Source organism: Chrysemys picta, chromosome 1 (assembly GCF_011386835.1).
Source record: "Chrysemys picta bellii isolate R12L10 chromosome 1, ASM1138683v2, whole genome shotgun sequence".
Lineage (NCBI taxonomy): Eukaryota > Metazoa > Chordata > Testudines > Emydidae > Chrysemys > Chrysemys picta.
In genome coordinates this window covers 21,493,771-21,508,095 of record NC_088791.1, presented here as the reverse complement: position 1 = coordinate 21,508,095, position 14,325 = coordinate 21,493,771, and positions in this window count along the sequence as shown.

Here is a 14,325-nt window from a genome sequence, read left to right as displayed (position 1 = left end):
CTCAGAAGAAAATGATCTTGAATACTTATGGATAAACGTCCTAACAGATAAAGCACAAGACGGGGTACTAGTTGGTGCCTGTTACAGACCACCAAATCACCTTAGAGAATAGGATGAGCAGTTTTTGAAGCACCTATCTATAATGTGTAGGGGGGAAAAAAGCTGCATGATCATGGGGAGACTTCAATTTCAGTGACATATAATGGGAGTTTCATGCTGCCAGTACTAAAACTTCCTTAGAATTTCTAAATGTTATAGATGATAATTTCCTAACTCAAAAAGTGTTGCAGCCAACACAGAGCGATTCCATACTAGACCACATCTTGACAGATAAAGAGGAACCAATCACAGAACTGAAAGTTAATAGTAGCTTAGGTAAAGTGATCATGACTTGATATCATTTATAACATGCAAACAGAATAAATCCCAGCCCAGTGATATATATTTCAGTTTTATGAAACTGGCCCTTTTCAAGCATCAAGTATATATATTTGAAAAGGGCCAGTTTCACAAAGCTGAAAATACTATTAGCCAAATCACTTGGGAAGAAGAATTAAATCAGAAAAATGTGACTGATAATTGGGAATTGTTTAAGAATACCTTACTAGATGCAAAAATCACAGTCCCACAACTGAAGAAGGCCATACTGGTTAAAAAACTGACTTGGTTTAGTGTGGAAGTAAAGACAGCTATAAGAAATACTGTATAACAAATGGAAGAAAGGGAAAGTTGATAGTAATTAATATAAATAAGAAGCTAGGAACTGTAGAAAATTGATAAAGGAAGAAAAAGGACAAAAGGAAAAACCTATGGTCAGCACAGTTTAAGACAATAAGAAGTTTTTAAAAGATATTAGGAAAAAAGAATCCTAACAATGGTATTGGTCCATTATTAGATGGAAATGGTAGAATTATCAGTAATAATGCCAAAAAGGCAAAAATGATCAATAAATGTTTCTGCTGTGTATTTGAGAAAAAACAAATGATGTAGTAATATCATATGCTAACACTCTTTCTATTCTGTAAGCATCTCAGGAGTGTGTTATTCGGCAGCTACTAAAGTCAGACATTTTTAAAGCAATAGGTGTAAATAACTTGCATACACAAATTTTAAAAGAGCTGGCTAAGGAGCTCACTAACGTTGATTTTCAAAAGTCTTGGACAGTTTCCTGGAACACCAGGAAAGTTCCAGAAGAGTGGAAGAAAGCTAATGTTGTGCCAGTATTTTAAAAGAGTAAATGGGAAGCCCCAAGTAATTACAGGCCTGTGAATCTGACTTTGATTCCAGGCAAGAAAATGAATTGGTTCTTGGCCCTATGCTATTTAACAGGGATCGGCAACCTTTGGCACGTGGCCCATCAGGGAAATCTGCTGGCGGGCCGGGATGGTTTGTTTACCTGCAGCGTCTACAGGTTCGGCCGATCTCAGATCCCACTGGTCGCTGTTCCAGGTCAATGGGGGCTGAGGAAGGCTGGGACACTGCGGGAGGCTGCTCGGGCCAGAGCAGGTGGAGGGTCCACTGCAGCTCCCCACAGCTGTCAGTATGGCTCTCCCTGACCCGGCTCCAGCAGGGGGCGTGGCTCGGAGCTGCAACCCAGCGACGTTTTAAGAGTCAGGTGGACAGCTGTGTGGAGCTGCGGCGGACCCTCCATCTGCCCTGGGTGGGGGCACGAGCAGCCCCCAGGCAGCTCCACAGGTCTCCTCCCTCCCCCAAGTCAGGCCAGCATGGAGCCCAGTCAGGGAGCTGTGGCGGACCCTCCAACTGCCCACAGTGCGGGGGAAGGGAGGCTGAGAGCAGTCCCCACCCCCCAGACTCCCGGCCTGGCCAAGGGCAGATGGAGGATCCGTGACTTCTCCCTGTGGAGGACAGGCTTCTCACAGCTGCTCATGCAGCTCTCCCCTACCGGGCTCTGGCGGGGGGATGCCTTGGAGCCTCAGCTCGGCCCCCCGTGTAGAACCCTGCAAATCTGCGGATATCCACGGATCATTTTTGGGATAGCAGATCGGATGTGGATACATATTTCTGTATCCACGCAGGGCTCTCATCATCAGCTGAACATGAGCTCCCAGTGCTACACACTGTGGCCAAAAGAACTAGTGAAATCTTTGGATGCATAAATAGGAGAATCTTGAGTAGCAGTAGAGAGATTATTTTACCTCTATATGTGGCATTGGTATGACCACTGCTGCAATACTGTGTCCAGTTCTGGTGCCCCCAATTCAAGCAGGATGTTGATTGTGACAGGGTATATCAAACCCTCTAAGGCCCCATGCTGGAGGCTTCATGGCCCTGCCACACCCCGCCCTAGAAAAGGGGATGGTCCACCAAGCTGCCTAGAGTGGCTGTGTGGGACACAGCCAATCAGGGCCCTGCAGGTTAGTATAAGAAAAGCTGCAGGGCCAGAGTAAGTTCCAGTTCCCTGCTACAGCTGGAGGATCATGGATGGTGTGTGGTTGGCTGAGGGAGCGGAAGGACCTTGGATGAGGTAGTGCTACCAGAAGCTAGGGAGAGTGAGAAGGAGCCCTGTGCCGGTTGTGGGACTCCATCAGGACAAGGCCCTGAGGCAAGGGTGAAGACGGCATAGGGACGTGGCCCAGGGAATTAGAGCAGCAGTGTGACTTAAAGGGACACAACAGACAGCTGCTATCTACAGGATCCCTGTGCTGGGACCTGGAGTAGTGGGTAGGCCGGATCTTCCCTAGCCCCCAGTGGGGGAAGTGGCTTGGACATTGAGGCACCCCCAGAGGGGGGAACTGAACTTCAGCGGCCCAGCTGGAGAGTTGTGGCCGGAAAGGCCCTAAGAGTGAAGACTTTGTCACCAGGGAGGGAGTCCTAGGACACTGCTCTATTGTGGAGCAGGGACAACTTGTGGGAGACATTACAGGGGGCACTGAGAGAAAGCCCTGTTGGACATGTACCCCGGAAGGGCTTTTGCTTTGCTTTCATCCCACAGACAGACTGTGTGTGACTCGGTCGGAGGGCTGAGTCACCAAAGACACACCAGAGAGAGAGAGAGAGAGTGCAGGCACATGCACTTGGCCAAGTGGGGGGGGGGGGGGAGGGAACATTCGTGAGAGGTAAGTGTGCCCTGTTACATTGATAAATTGGAGAGGGTTCAGAGAAGAACCAGGTGAATGATTAGAGCAGAGGTTCTCAAACTTCATTGCACTGCGACCCCCTTCTGATAATAAAAATTACTACATGACCCCAGGAAAGCCCAAGCTCTACTGCCCCGGGTGGAGGGGGGCAAAGCCCGAGGGCTTTTTGGTCTGGCAGAGAAAAGCATAACATAACAAGTTCAGCCTGGAAATTTTAACAGTGAGAGTAATTAACCATCGCAACAACTTACCAAAGGTTGTGGTGGATTTTCCATCACTGACAAATTTGAAATCAAGATTGCATGTTTTTCTAAAAGATTTGCTCTAGGAATTATTTTGGGAAGTTCTATGGCCTGTGTTATATAAGAATTCAAAGTGGATGATCAATGGTCCCTTTTGGCTTTGGAATCTATGTCCACGTTTTAGACTAACTTTATCTGCATTTAAAATGACTGTACAAGCAGAGGAAAAAAAAAAAAGTCTTTAAAACTCAAGGATCTGGCTGCAGGGCAGGGCTGAGGCATATTTGGAGCAGGCAAGGGTGCCTGATGGGCTGAGATCACATTTTCTAATGTGAAGGAGTTTGGAGATAGCAGGCTCGGGTATCTCAGATCCATTTAAAAACAATCAGAGGATGCTCATAAATTCTCAGCTGGCTAGTGGATCATGACATCAGGTCTATGACACCGCAGAGCTGAGGACTGAGGCTGCCTCTGAAGCAGAAATATTGGCCATACAAGGGGTAATTAAATTTTACATTCCATACACTTTGTACATTTCCAATAACATTAATTTAAAGCAGATCTATCAGCAGAGAAGGAACTTGCTTACAGTACTTTCAGAAGCTGATCTTTAAAGTATGACAAACGTCCCTTCCCAGACTCTCCCTCACAGCTTGGACACTAAAAAGCTTAACTCAGCACTATTTGGTGTAATGTACATGTCTAGCAAGTTAAACACTGAAGGCCTGATCCACAGCTAATTGAAGTCAGTGGAAAGATTCCCAGTGACTGCAGTAAGGCCTGCAGGGTCTGAATCTCACCTGCTATTTGTTGATGAATTGGGGTAAATGATCTCAGGAGCAGACCGTATTTGCGTAGACACATTTATTTTGTCTAGGTGATCAGCAGACAAGCTGCTTTGCCAAAGAGATCAATTTTGGCTGTTTTGGGTTAAAATTCACTTTGTCTTGGATGCAGGAGTAATTAAATGTTATCCTTATTGTATGACGTAAGTACAGTTCAGCTTCCCTTTATATGCCCTAATTGAGGTGGGTCACCCTAACATCAACCTCGCCTGCTCAGCAGGGGGCAGTGACCCCAAATCCAAGTGAAAGTCAGAGAGGGTGGGGAAGATTTCTTTAAAGGGTCCTAAACGCTATTTGACCCTCTTCCTCCACTGTTTAAAGACAGAACTGACTAGACTCAATTGATAGCCATGGTTTCTTCTCAGTGATCACTAGAGCTGAAAACATCAGTACACTGCGAGGGGCTGAGCCTTATACCTGCTGGTGTGGACAGTGCTATGGCAAAAGACAATGCAGAGAGGGCAGCAGAAGTGAGGTTCCTCACTATCCGCTGATATAACTAGGAGCTGAAATCCCTGAAGGCTAGGTTAGGTGGAGGAGCCTCAGAACATGGCATTGTGGCTGAAGACTGAGGAACAACAGCAGGTGGCAGCGACAATATCGAAAGGAGGTGGAGGCATCAGTGACTCCCCCCCCATTTTTTACCCATGGTGGGAGGTGAACACACCTGAACGCACCCCTGGTCTCTGGGCTTTGCTGACCTTGAACAACAAACCATGAGCGGAGGAGTAGTGCAGGGAAAAGGGGAGTGGCATGTTAAAGAGACCTTCATCTGTTGGATTTTCACACCGCAAGGTGGGCAACTGAGGCAAAGGACTGCTGCCCGAGATGGGGGGGAGCGGGAACAGGTGCTTTACTTACTGTTTACATACTTTTGAGTCATTGCCGTGTTTTCCCAAATTAATGCTGTTTCCTTTTCCTCTTAATAAAAAGTTTTCTTTTGTCATACACAGACTCAGTGCTTGTGAGTGAGGAAGCATTGTCTCTTAGTGGTGCCCTAGAGTGGTGGTCAGTTTTTCCAGGTTTCTGGTGGGGCTTGAGCCAGTTCTGTTTTGTAATGCTAAGAGGTACCCCTAGCTAGTGAACCTGGCCCTTGTTGCTGCCAAAATCACGTACACTACACTACAATGGGCTTTGGGACAGGCCCTAAAGCTTTGAGGAACCCATAGGCACAGGAAAGGGGTCTCCTCCTACACCAGGAAGGCATATCTGGGAGCTGGCTACCCTGCCTAATACCTTCCTTATATCTTCTGTGAGCACTAGAAAAGGAACCCCCTTAAGTAGGAAAAGGTCCTTGTAGTTCCACTTCTACCATACCTTGCATGGAGCCATGCCAGTTGTTTCCTACCCTCAGGCTGTCTTCCTGATCCATGTCATTTTCCTGAGTTTGGAAAGGAAGTGATGGGCCATGAGCATTGGGGTAGCTCCTGTCAGAAGGCAGGCTAGGGCAGGGGCTCCTGCCAGGGGATCAAGTGGGGATTTACAGCAGGTCCAAATGACACTTTTCCTCCAAATACTCAAATCCTTTACATCTCTCCCATTGCAGCACCCCAGTGGCTCCCTTTAGGAAATTTGCCAAGTTCCGGACTGATAGCCACCTGGGGATCAACTAGTTTCCAAATGATTAAGAAAATAGAATTTTACTTGGGAGGAAAAGGGGGGATTCAAATTGTGTGTTAATTCCACTTCAAAGAAGCATTACCAAAGAACATGGCACAAAGTGGCTGGTAATCCAGTGGAGACAGCCAGCTGGGAACTACCCCTTGAAAAGGAGGATTTCAGCTGGTATTGTGGCTCTACACCACACCTCTGGCCCTGGTCTAGCATATCTGGGGAAAAGGAGGCATGGCTTGAAGGATCTCTACACAGCAGTGATTACGAGCTGCCAGAACAGTTCCTTGGGAATATAAACAGCATACCTGAGGCTGGTCTAACTTACTTTGGTGGCTGGACTGGTCCCAAGCTGGATGCAGAACCAGGAAGCAGCAAAGGTGGAGGAAAGTCACTTTTGGATCCTGAGCACAACACAGTATAGCCAAATCTAACAGCTGGGGCAAAGGTACCTTACACTCGAATAGTCAAATTCCATTTTTATTTTAATTTAAGTTTGAATCTAAAAGTTTTCCCAACTTTGTGTTTTTGCCAAGTACACACTGTACAGATTGTTACAATGCACTCCATACTGGATGGAGTACTTTTCGAATCAAATAATTTCATTTTGATTTTACTTCGGAAGGCAATTAAAATGAATACTTCCTGGTCTCCTGCCAATGTATTATACCTAATGAATTAAAAGATTAGCATTCCTGCGTCTAAAGCAAGAATTTCATTCTCATCTTCATGTGTGCCTGATCAAGGGAAAATGAGACAGGGACATCTTAAAGGTACCCCACTGTGTGGTGTTTAGGCCAAAAAAAAAAAAAAATAGGATTAGCGAACAAATATTCTCTCAAAACTAAATAATTTCATTATTATTTTAAAAAATTAAGTGGAAAACATTCCATCTGATTCTAGGAAGTTATAATATTCCCCAGCTGTGACCTAGCAGCATGACTACAGGCCCAGTCCTGTAGTCATGTTGCTGGGCCATTGTACCTACGTTGAGCTCACCATAGCATGTGGTATAATTCTGTGGTGACTGGCTACTTGACTTTAGCTTCTACTTTCTGAGTTAAAGGAAACTTGCTGTAATCATGCAAGGAGGAGGAGGAGATAGGAGGATAAAATTTGGTCTCGTGCTCCCAGGGTCATCTGACTGCCTTTTGCCAGCAAGCGGTGATGAGGCTACTAGTACTTTGTCCTAATTCTATATATTGGACCACATTCGAATGGGGAGGAAAAGCCCAGGAGAGTGAAATAAAAAGAAAAGGAGATCAAAATGAATTCCTCTGCCTCCCTGTCTGTTTTCGGCCCACACCAGGGAGCCCAAGTGTGCCATAGCAAGAGGTATGCCAAATGTAAGCTCCAATGCTACAAATACTTACACACATGCCTCATTTTATGCATGTGAATGTTCTCACTAAAATTGATAGGACTATTGATGTGCATAAAATTAAGAATAGGCGTCTGGTCCAAATTGTGACCTAACCTACATATCCATGTAACCAACTGATCAGTGTGTATTATTTGTTCCTCTCTGTGCCCAATCCACAGGGGACACAAGTCTGTTACAGGCCTCAGCTTAAGAGCCTGGCTCTTTAGTTTAAACTGTAGAGACTCATGCTTTTAGCCCTGGAGGTTTCCAGTTCAACCCATGTCATCCAAGATGGCAACCATCACGCCCCCACATGAGAATGAGGGGCATCACAAATGCCACAGCTCCAAGTGCCAGGGCCATGAATATGTCGCTTATCCAAATGGAGGAGGGATAAGGGATTGGTCCTCTCCAGTCAGGTTCTGAAGTAAACCGCGCTGGATTTCCTGAGTTCTGCAGTCATTCCAAGTCACCACTGTGCAAAAGTCCAGCAGAAGGCTGATGCACCACTTTGGTTCTTAAAATAAAACTCAGGTGATGCATAGATCATATGCTGGCCCTCAGTAGGAGAGTGAATGTAACTGTTAAAGTAAAGGCTATATTATTGAAATGATTTAAAACACCTAGTCTTCCCATGGGTCTCAGAAACACTCTTACCAGAGTGCATTTCTCAATGCTTTCACTTGTGCATTTAATATATGCTATTTAGATTTGTATTGTGCCCATCACCATGGCACCTGAGAGCCTGCAATCTTTGCTTGGAACCATCTCCCTTTTCCTGTGTGCCAATCAGACTCCCTGTACTCCTTCAAATCTCTTCAAAACGCACTCTTTTGGGGAGCTGGGGCATTATCTATACCTTGGTCTGAGCTCTTTCAACTGTGCTGTTTCCTGAAGAATGAAACACAGTTTCTAGAACTTAAATGCTGCTCCCTTCCCCTGCTCCACTTTAAAATTAACTTTCAAAAACTGCTGGCCAAGAAGATATTGGCAGGACTTTGGAATATTTTAGTTCTATATGCATCAAGTAATATATTGCTTTTAATAAATTTTGTATTTACGGGTGGAGGTCTCTGTAAAAAAATAAACTGCAGACTTGCCTGCATTCTACAGAATACATTAATGTCTATCACTTTGTGTGTGTCCATTAACATTTTATAGAATGGCTGGTGCAAAGAGTGCTGTTAAATCATTGCAAGCTGTCGCCTGGTTTATTGTATGTCAATATGTTAAATATAGTTGTAGTGAAGGGACTGTGCAACTTATGCTTGAATATTTAAAACAAAATAGGAGACATAAAACAACCTTCTTTGACTGGGACAGTAGTGACCAAACTATTGAAGTCTTGTCCAGTCCTAATGTTTAAATACAAACAATTATGCACTGATGTATTTATGTAGGAGCTGGATGGACTGGGCTGTCAACAGTGACAGTAAAAGGAGACAGTATACAGTGGCTAAAAAAGACAGGAGGAAGGTACACAGGTGATTTTTGGTTAGTTTGCAGAGGCCTGTGTTATGCCGTAGTCTGCTTGTTGGCTCTCCAACCAAAGGGACCTATTTCTCTGTCTGTTTCTTCTAAGGTGTCTCTCATGGATCTGATCCACAGCCCAGTAAATTCAATGGAAAGCCTTCCCTGGGCTTTTTACCAGGCCCAGTATTCTCAGGGTCTCTCTCATTCCCAGTGTACAAATTGTTTTGTTTGCACTTTTTGCCACTTGCTTTCTACTCTCTCCTCTCCACTCTGCTGGCTGGTCCTGGGAAGATGTCATTGCTGGGAAAAGGCCTGAAAGGAAGTAGAACAGCCTCTCAGCTCTTGACTTCCTCTCATCACAAAGCTTCCCTATGTCTTCACCCCCTGCCATGCTGGATGTGTTGCTCCATGCCTTATTTGTGCTTCCTTACAGAGGGAACCTTTTCTTCTGTGGTGTTGTTTTGTTCTCGGGGCCTGTGCAGAGAGATCCCCCTCCTGACTTGGAAGGGGCGAGTCAGCCACTTCCATGGCATCCTCTCCCCAACCTTTGTTCAGATGCTGCCACAGACATTTGTTAATGGGCTGGGGTGCTCTGGGAAAAGGAAAAAGTCAGAAGAGGTAGGCGTGGCTCTGATCAATCCATCGTTCCCCCCTCATCACCCAGGAGTAATGCCTTTCCTGCAGAGCCCTGCCCCTCCCCCCACTGGTAAACACTCTCATAGGGGTGTCTTGGTGTACGCATTGGTGGAGGAGTCACTGGTGGCATAGCTCCAGTGGAATAGAGGTGGGAAAAGCTAAAGGGGACACAGAGAAGATGTGGAAGAACATGGTTTCCTGATGTCAGGAAGGGTTTTTCAGGGGCTAGTGAGCCAGACCCCAACTTTCTTCTATATGGGAGCAAATGCTTTTCCCCCAGTGGAGAAATCCAGAAGAAATTCTATGAAGGGAAAGAAACTTGCAGTGTTTCCTGGCTCATACATAGTGCTGGTAGGAAAGGGCATGATTTTACTCAGTGTTATTTGAAAGTTGAAAGGTCAAGCAAAGTTCTCCTATCAAGCCCCAGAGGACATAAATCAGTAATTCCTAATCAACAAGTTAATCATGTGTAGCCCTTGTATAATGACTGGGGAAAATCTCCTCATGAGAGTCCTTGACCCGTGCTTTTCACTTTTGTTAGGAATGTGGATTGCAATTTTTCTAAACCCTTTTTAATGGGAGATGCTGTTAATTCTCACATTACAAATTTTCTCCTTCGCTCAAGCCTTGCATGCTGCTTTAATCTGGGAACATAAACTCAAATATCTCATCTACAAGTCTAATATTTTGTTGCTTCCAAAAAGGGCTTGCTATTTATGTTCCTTTTTTATCACAGACAGAACACCCCTTGAGACTAGAGAATTCTGCAAGCAGACAGGGTTATTTCCCTCACCACCACCACCTCCTTGTAATATTTCTTTAGCAGCATTAGCTACGCTCCCTGGTTGGCATGGTGGACTTGGCCACAGAGTAATCAGTTTCCTGCAAAGTCCTCATTTCCATGCCTTCACTAATTGGCATTTGAGGGCAGTTCAAACAACAATGCAGTTGTTTCCCTCTCTCATAGACTCAATGTGTCACCTATGTTCTGCACCTGAGGCCAAGAACTGAGAATCCTGTCTTTGTGCCTGCACCCAGATCCTCTCTTGGCATCTTGTTGCTGCAACATCAGGGTAATGTTTCTCATGTAAACAGTCTCCAGGAAAATTAGAGAGTGTGGGTGAAACCCTGGTCTCATTTAGATCAAGGGCAACCTCCCCCAACCCCCATCGATTTCAGTCAGGCAGAAGTTTATCCCATGATTGCAAAAACAGTTCACCGCCTTTATTCTAATCAGTCCCTTCAAGATTTCTCTTCTAAGAAACATAGTTATCTCTCATTTGCCTGCTGCAGGGTTTCTTATACCTTCCTCTAAAGCAGCTGGTGCTGGCTACTGTCAGATAGGGCTAGAGGGATCTGTCCAGGTCCGGTCCAGTATGGCAATTCCTGTATATTAGTTCCTGTAAAATGAGCATGTGGATATATTTCCTGTTGTTCCCATTCAACCATATCTGATTAATTATACAGTAGAGATGAGAGTGAACAGCACAATTCAGCTCCAGATCCAAAGTGCCCCACAGTTCCATGGATGTTTGACTTCAGGTTTTTGGTTCAGCATGATAAAGCAAAAAGTCAGTTACAACATTTAGAACAGGCTCCAAACTTCACCAAAGTTCTTTGCTGTTCAGATCCAAATTATTACTTTGGAGCCATCTTTAATGTGAAGTAAAATCTGAGCTGCACAATCAAGGACAGGACTAGATCAGCAATACGAGTGAAGAACTTCTTCCTGTTTATTTGCATTATAATAGGAAACTGTCTCTTTCCATCATGAAAATTAATTCCATCAAAAAAGAATATGCTGAGAAATATGTATGCAGTGCATTTCCTATGTGAATTCTTTAGGAAAATGAAAAATAACTGCCAAAAAAATGCTCTTGAAAACTGTAATTTCCTTTCCTAAACAAACAAAACCTCAGCATGGTTCATTTTCTTTGCATTTCCCAATGGTATTTTGTTCTGTTGTTGGGTGCATATTCCTCTCTTTTTTTCACCCCACTGTTTGATTGCAGGATTTTTAGAAAATATCATAACTTAGCTTAGCCCTTGTCAGGGCTGAATCTCCACTCTGGCACTTTGAGTGCAGAAGGTGGGGGCCTGCAAGGATTCTAAAAATTAATACTTGCCACTCCAGGCTTGTATTAAACTCCCAAGGTTACAGCTTTTCTCTGACCTTGGCTTGATAAACGCTGCCACCACCCAAATGCAAAAAAAAACCCTCCTCGGACCCAGGAAGACGCACATGAGAATTCCTCCCTGTGGGGTCCCTCAAGCCCTTTCAACCCCCCCTTCCAGGGAAGAGCTGAGAAAGAAAACAAATGAAATCAGCTGTCGCCACCAGCTAATTAAACAACATGTGCACAAACCTCTTAGGATACCAAAAATCCAATCCTGTTCTTTAAAAAAGTAAATTTTATTAAAAACAAAAAGGAAGAAAATACATCTGGAACTTAGGCTTTTGCTAGATTTTAAAAGAACAATTCCAAAAAATTAAGCACCCAAAATAGCTTTCTTGGGGGTTCAGCTTAAAGGTTACAAGCAAACAAATGCATCTGGGATTAGCACCAAGGAGTCCACAAGCCTTAAAAAATAAACAGAAATAAACCTAACTGCATCTTTCTAAACATTCCTAATTTACTTACATATTTGGGTTGTTAAAAGTATTTCTAGATATGATCTGATGATTTTCATATCTGGTTCAAACTTTACACAGCATTCCTGCTGCCCCATCTCTTCAGCCCAGAGAGAACAATAGACAAAGGGAAAGTTTCTTTTCCATTTTTAAAAAGTTCTAGCCTTCCCATTGGCTCTTTTGGTCAGTTGCCCACTTTTTTTTCTTTACCTTGAAGACTTTTTAACTCTTTACATGTAAAGCAAGTGGAGAACAGCTACCAAGAGGGATTTTACAGCTAACTGTCTGGCTGGGTGTTCATCAAAGGGAGCTACTCCCACCCTTCATTTATCACAGCCCTCAAAAGAAAGAGTGGTGCTGCCGGAGGCCTATAACAAGGGTCTCAAAAGGGATATAATGACCAACTCCTTGTTACTGACATATCACAGTGAATGACACACATACTGAAAATACAAGAGAATAACCAGCGGTCAAAAGGATCCAGAAAAGAAGGATTTCCCTTGCCTCTGATGGAGTCATTTCCTCTCTGGATGTTGCTAACTGTGTATGTTAGAGATGGACCTGAACTAAAATTCCAGATCCAAACATACTCAAATATTGGGGAACTTTAGATCTGAACTCCTCAGCTGGCCCCTGGCCCCTTGGATGTTGAGGAAGATCAGAAGTGGATCCTTACTAGGGTCCAGACCCAATCTTTGAAGCTCAGGCCCATCTTTATAGTATATGTTCATTATTCTGTAAGATGCTTAAGCATGTGCCTAACTTTAAGCTTGTGTATAGTCCCATGGTTAAGAGTATGTCAGTTAAGTTGTTGCATTGGAGCCTGTATAACTGCACGGTCAGATCCTGATCTCACACCATTGCGAATCAGAAGCAACTTCCCATAAATCAGTGGAAATAGTGGTGTCAATTGATCCCACATGTCTAAAGGTTCAAAATGCCTCTTTGGTTTGCCAGGGCTAAGGGGGTAATTCCCTGCCTCCTAAATAAAACTGCCACAGAAACGTTCTCCCACATTTAAGGGTCACTAATTAGCTGGATGGAAATGAAAGATAGGAAAAACCCCACTCCACATTCATTGCCAAATCCAAACTAGCGTTACAGGTATCAGAAAGAACTAGCACAGAATCTAGAGATAAAAAAATCTTTCTTCTGTCTCTTACTGTGATTAATAAGTGTCTCTAAGGCCAGAGCTAGGAGAATACAGCCAAAAAAAAAAAAGTGTTTTCTTGCCTCAGTAATTGAGCAAGGAATTCAGGATTTGGCCTAATGTGAGAGAAACAAATTTTCAAACGTAGGTGCCTTCACAGAATGTCTCTCCAATCTGGGTTTAGGTCTACGAAAAAAGACAGCAATATCTCTAAATGCCAATCTGAGTATCCAAATTCAGGGTTTTGAAATCTCATTAAGGCACACACTCCTGTAAATTAGGATCTGAATCTTATGTACCTAAACACTGATGGGGGGAGGGAGTTTGTACAATCTAATAAACTATTCCAAGAATGCTAGAATGCAGTGTTAGGAATAATGAAAATCAAAACAATTCCATTCTGATTAATTCCATTCTGTTTATTAGTTATACAGCACTTGAATAGAGACCACTATTTGAAATGGGCCATCATTTAAGTACCATCATTTTATCCAGCTGCTTTGTGAAAAGAAATGGTATCACGGCATTATCTGAGCAACCGTTTGAATCTGACCGACTAGTTTTTCATTCCATTCCCCATCAAAATACGTGATCCTGTTTGACCTAAAAACATCCTCTTCACTCTGCTGTCTGCTCTTGAGCTGTTGGGGCTTTTTGGGGTCGATATTGTGTACAGTCACTTTTACCAGTTTGACAAACCCTTCACAGTGTTATGTGGGTTTTCACATGCAGGTTGCACCATTTCATAAAAGTGACTGTTCATCCCTGACATACTGAAACCCACCTGGGAAATACAGGAAAGAATAACCTCGTCTTCACAATGACAGCCTTGATGTGTCTTAAGGCTGTAGCTTAATAACGTCTCCTTTCATTTAAAACAGAAAAGAAAAGGGGAAAAAGGGGTGGGGTATGAAAACTTCTAAGACAGCTGCTGAGACCGTTCACTTGATAAAAAGATGTAGCTAGAAAAGCAGATGTGATCTGTTATGATAAAAACAACAGTTAAGAGAAGGTTTTGTACTAGGTATGCAATCATCATATGTTTTGCAATGGACTAACAGCTACATGAAGATAAAGACATTAGCAACCTTCTTGTAATCCTGGTAGGTGTACCAAATACAGTGTGAATTCTTCAAGTAAGCATGGTAAATGAAAGAGTTCTTTGTAATTCTAGGTGATATAATATAGCTGTTTCTCTTTCAGTTGTAATTGTTAAATTAACGAATATTAGAAGTCTCTGCTACCTTGGTAGATGGTCACTAGGGACTCCTATTA